Genomic DNA, 6,000 nt, shown 5'->3' on the forward strand with positions numbered 1-6,000 from the left:
AGTCTAATGGTATCTACATTTTAACATTTCAAGTGCAGTGTAGAAGACTGACTTTCATTCAAATCTTTTACTTTCTGACTTTTAATTATCATTTTCTTTTTTATCTGATGATGTCATTATTTAGTTTCAATCATCAATATGAATTATACAACTCTTGAAGATAGCCTATTGCATGAATTATACAATGAATGAATTATCCAACTTGTGAAGGTAGTCTATTGCATGTGTCCACATATCTATTCTTTCAGTTGAATTTTCTTCCTGGTGATCCATGATTTGTTCTTTTATAATTTCTTTGCTTTATGAAGAATTTCCTTCTGCCATTTTTCAATGATGTCCTCAAGGTATGCTACCCAAATTATTTTACTATTTCTTTGACATGGAATGTCTTTGAGTCCCCTTCATTCATGATAAAAATTTCACTGGATATAGAGTTCATAGTTAATAGTTATCTTATTTCTGCACTTAAAAATATTGTGCAATTTTTTTCTAGACACCATCATGTCAGTTGAGACATGGATGCTGTTTTGAAATTATGTATATATTTTAAACATATTTAAAACATGGATATTGTTTTGAAATTATGTATATATCATTTTAGATATAATATTTGTATTGGTAGGTAATGAATAATTTCTCTCTAGCTATTTTCAAGGTTTTGCTTTGTCTTCGATGTTCAGAAATTTCACTGTGACATGTCTTGTTGGGTTTTAAGGGGTCTTCATAATATGTGGGGTTTCTTTGAATTTATCCTATTTACAGTTGAGTTTCCTAACTCTGTATATTATGTATTTTACCACATTTACAACGTTTCTAGTCATTATTTCACTGAATTAGTCTGCAGTTCTATTCTCACTTCCCTATTCTTTGATTTTAATGATACAAATGTTGGATCATTTTTTCTGCCCCTTTTATGTAAATACTGCAAGATATATAGATGGACCCTGACTTATGATGTTTCAATTTAATATATTTTTGACTTTATACCATACCTGTGCAATAAAGATATGCATTCATTTAAAATCACACATTGAGAGCCAACACAACGATTGTGTTTTTCATTCTCACTACAGTATTTAATAAATTACATGAGATATTTAACACTTTAGTATAAAATAGACTATTTGTTAGTTGCTTTTGCCCAACTGTAGGCTAATGTAAGTGTTCTGAGCACATTTCAGCTAGGCTAGGCTAAGCTATGACTTTCTGTAGGAAAGGTGCATTATATGCCTTTTTTTACTTATAATATTTTCAATTTATAACAGATTTATTGAATTGTAACTCCATTGTAAGTCAAGCTGCATCTGAATTTATAATTTTAATGGAGCTTAATAAGTGTAAAAATTAATAAAATGGGGAAAACATTTGAGTTGTGATTCAAAGTCTATTTTTAAATAAAAGTTGTTAATTTACTAAACTATATCTCTCTCTATATATATATACACATAGATATATATATATCTTAAAATTAACCAAGAATACATTACTTGTGGTTTATTAGTAGGGTCATAAATAGCATAATAACATAAATATAAAATATTTAATATAAAATAATATTAAAACTAACGTTAGTCTAAAATGTATCTAACATATTTTGAGAACATGTATAATTGGAAATATATTTATTATTTTACATTTGAAGTATTTTGTTTAGAGACTATATATCAATAGAATACTCCCACTTATGATTCTTTATATCATTACTCCAATTTTGCCAAATAATTGATAATATTCATAATAAAATATTTTTAATTTAATGATTCTTGGGGAACTCTTAAGGAACTCTAAAGACACTGCTGAAACTATTCATTACAATAAAAATTTCTCAAAATTATCATAAAATATTCAATGTTCACTTTATACTGGTATAGTATAAACTAAAATAATAAAGTTATTATAAAATTTAGCAAATGCATTCTCATTATTTCTCTGTTTGTACTATTTACATTCCATGCTATACAGAGAATGATACTTAGAGTAGAAAATTTAGATCATATATCCCTTTTATTAGAAAGCTTCTAAAGCTCTCCCATTTCACTGAGAATAGAATACAAATCTACCTCATGCCTTGCTCCCCTGGCTGTCAATCACTCAGCTCCTCAATGTGTCTCAACCCAAACATAAACACTCCTGTCTTAGGATTCTTGTTAGGTTAGCTGCTCCTAGAAGATTGTTTCATCAGATTCTGAATGCCTATGATGTCACATTCAGTGTAATAATAAAGTGGCCTCAAGTCAAACAAGTCTGTCCTGGATCTCTTGTCTGAAATAGCCCATCTTTTAACTTTATTCTGCTTTCATTTTTGAAAGACTATAAATGGGTAAAAAAGGGTATAAATCCTATGACACAGCACTAAATGTGGGTGACCAGAAAGCATTATGACAATAAAATGTGTAATTAAGATATTTTAGGGGCAAAGTCCTCAATTTTATGATTAACATTAGCTTGCATACATATATGTATACCTAGGGCCTACCTTCATGCAGGCAGTTGACTGCTAGAGTATAACTTGAAAAACACTAAAACATTTTCCATTTTTACTACAATGTTTGCCAAGTGCATTGTTTTGTTTTAAAGATATGCTCTTTATTTTTCTGACTTCATGCAGTTCACATAAGGAGTATAGTCTAGTCAATATCATCTCTTATTGCCCTTGAGAGAGACTGAAAATTGGGAAAGGGTTATTTCTTCATTATTGTGTAAAATTGTTTCTAGAGAGGACTAAATTAATTATGCAGAGGCTGGAAAAGGATTATAAGTATTTTAAAACCATCTTTATTGTTGTGAGTGACGTATTTAGAATATTGATCTGAATGAAAGTCATTGTTAAAACACATTTGTTGAGCCAGTAACTGCCGGAAACAATACAATATGAATAAACACGTACATAAATTTATAAAAGAAAAGTCAAGTTTGGCACTCTGGGAATGGATTAAGCAAATATATTTGAAGAAAGAGTAGAGATGTTTGAGAGGAGACTGCTAGATATACAGACTGGAGTAATAGAGGAAGTCAAAAAGGATTGAAGATAAAGAAATAAATATACCAGTACCAGCTTTCAAATGTTCTACATAAAGGCCTAGATCCCAAATAAAGTCATTTAAAATGAGCCTATGAGCGTATATAAATGCCTGGACTAACATGATTCATTTTTGTTTCCCCAAAGCTGATTTCTTTATTCTCAGCCTTATTGGGGTTATACTGATAAATATAAATTTTATATAGTTAAAGTGAACAATTTGATTTTTTGATATACTATATATTGTGAGTCACTACATCATCCTAGTTAACCTATCCGTCACCTCACATGTTAAGCTTTGGGTTAGAGGACTTAAGATCTATACTTAACCAATTTCAAATATACAATACAGAATGATTACCTATAGTCACCATTTTGTATATTGGATCTCCAGAACTTATTCATAGTGCATAACTGGAGAAATTCTACAGCATCAATCTGAAAAATATAGCCATACATATTGATTTTCTATGTTTGTGTGAGCACAGATCAAACATAAAAGAGTAAAATATTTAAAAATCTCTATCATTAGTAATCTTGGGACATAGTGACACTAATTAAGTATTCTTACTAATACCTAGTTGAATACTACTTCAATAAATGAAACATTAAGTGAATGTGACACACCACTGTAGAAAGGACCTCACAGAGACGAAATTATTTCTTTCTTATATAATTATTTTTCCCAGATTTATTGAAGTATCATTGACAAATAAAAGGCTGAATATATTCAATTTGTGATATATTTGATATTGGGTACATATATATTTATCATTGCTATATCTGCGTATTCCGTTGACAATTTATCATCATATAATGACCTGCTTTGTTTCTTGAGACAAGTTATCACTTAAAGTCTATTTTATGTATGATAATCCCTGTCCTCTTTTTGTGACTGTTTTTTATGAAATGTCTTTATCTGTCTTTTCTCTTTCAGCCTGTTTGTACCATAAATCTAGAAAATATCTTATAGATAACATACATATATATGTAATATATTTTTATATATACATAAATTTATTCAGCCACTCTGTTTCATTTGGTTGGTAAGTTTAATTCATATACATTTACATTTTATTAAATTGATTTTATTTATAATAGATTACATGGATCATATTAAGTGTAACCATTTAATCCATATACATTTAAAATAATTATTGATAGGTAAGAAATTACTTTTGCCATTTCATTGTTTTCTGTCTCTGTAATTTTTTAAATCTTCTCTTCTTTTTCTTTTTGTAGTTTGGTAATTTTTTGTATGATGTGCTTTGATTCTTTCCCTTTTACCTGTTGTGTATCTACTCTGCAACTTGTTGTCCAATGGGCTCAAATTGAACGTTTTCTAGATAAATAAGTCTGCTTTAGCTGATAACATAACTTCAATTGGATACAGATACTCTACATTTCATGTTTTTTCTTGCATATGCAGTTTATGTAAATGATGTTACATTTTCTTTTTACAGTGTATTGGTATTAAAATAATCCTGTGGTAATGGTTATTCTGACTACTTTTTTCTTCTAATTTATATACTGCTTTTAATAATGATTTATGTTCTACTATTATACTATTAAAATATTCTGTTTCTTTGCTTACCTTTTAAATTACATTTATACCTTTATACATTTTAATGTTGTTGTTTAGCATCTGTACTTTAAAACGTGAAAATCTTCCTTTAGCACTCCTTGTAACACAGGTTTAGTGGTTAAACATCTTCTTTATTTTTTTGTTTGTCTTGGAAAGTCTTTTCATTATTCTTAATGTACAGTTTCACCCTGTAAAGTATTCTTTGTTGGCAATTTTTTTTTTTCTTTTTTTATTTTAGTACTTTCTACGTATCATTTCATTCCTGGCCTGCAAAATTTCTGCTGACAAACAGACTGATAGTCTTAAGTGGGCTCTATTGTATGTGGCATGTCTTTTTACTCTTGCTGCCTAGAAAATTATCTCATTGTCTTTGACTTTTTTCAGTTTAATTATATCTATTTGGAAATTTGGGTTTTATGAATCAAGATGTTCATTTCCCCTTCTAGATTTAGAAAGTTTTCAGCTGTCATTTCTTTAAATGTACTTTCTGCTGTTTCTCTCCCTTTTTTCCTTCACAGATTCTTGTAATGACTACATTGTTATTCTTGATGGTGTCCCATAAATCCTTTATACTTTATTTTTTCTTTTATTACCTCTCTAATTGGATAATTTCAAATGATTTACTTTATAGTTAGCTGATTCTTACTTCTGAATTATTGAGTCTGTTGTTGAAGCTACCTGTTAAATTTTTAAGTTAAGTCATTGTATTATTTAGTTCCAGGATTTCTTTCTTTTGTATGGTTTCATTTCTTTGTTACACATTTAATATTACTTATGTATTGATTTTCTGATTTTTGTTCAGTTAGCTACATGGTTTTTTTTTGTTTTTTTTGTTTTTGTTTTTGTTTTTGGTAGCTCATTGAGTTCCCTTCAGATGATTATTTTGAGTTCTCTGTCAAGCAGTTTATGAAACTCCATTTTTTTAGAGTCAATTACTGGGCCTTTATTAGTGTGTCATGTTTGATTCTTGGTGATCCTTGTAGACTTGCATTAGTGTCTGTACATTGAAGGAGCAAATACATTTATCTGTGTTTACAGACTGATTTTGGCAGATATAGACCTTCTTCTGCTGGATACCCAGACTGGCGGGACTAACTCTGTGACTGCAGGTGAGCAGGAATAGAAATGGGTTGTGGGGCCACTTTTGGGTCTACAGTTGACTCTGAATATGATAGTCCTTTTATTCGCGTCTTATATAGGTACAGCTCTTGCCAAAAAGACTCATTGATAAGGTCCCCAGTGGACCCCTGGGTGGGCAGGACTGCCTTCAGGAACCCAGTAGAGCAATACTGCATCCAGAACATTAGGCTATTTCAGGGTCTACAGGCAAGTCTGAGGTCAGCAGGCTTCTACTGGGAATGCCAATTTTCATGGCTCCTGCCAGGTTTTTGAGTGG

General features: G+C 30.1%; 1 long non-coding RNA gene across 2 annotated transcripts in view; it reads right to left on the reverse strand.

Moving 5' to 3' along the window:
• Positions 1 to 3,549, reverse strand: part of LOC103887313 — a 28,359-nt gene extending 24,810 nt beyond the window's left edge. Inside the window, exon 1 of one of the 2 annotated variants that reach the window (XR_004176581.1) lies at positions 2,061 to 3,549. This is a non-coding gene — a long non-coding RNA (uncharacterized LOC103887313). The remainder of the gene's footprint in view (positions 1 to 2,060) is intronic. The other variant, XR_651375.3, reaches the window with a different exon arrangement.
• Between the last annotated feature and the right edge of the window lie 2,451 nt (positions 3,550 to 6,000).

Source organism: Papio anubis, chromosome 1, assembly GCF_008728515.1.
Source record: "Papio anubis isolate 15944 chromosome 1, Panubis1.0, whole genome shotgun sequence".
NCBI classification, from domain to species: domain Eukaryota; kingdom Metazoa; phylum Chordata; class Mammalia; order Primates; family Cercopithecidae; genus Papio; species Papio anubis.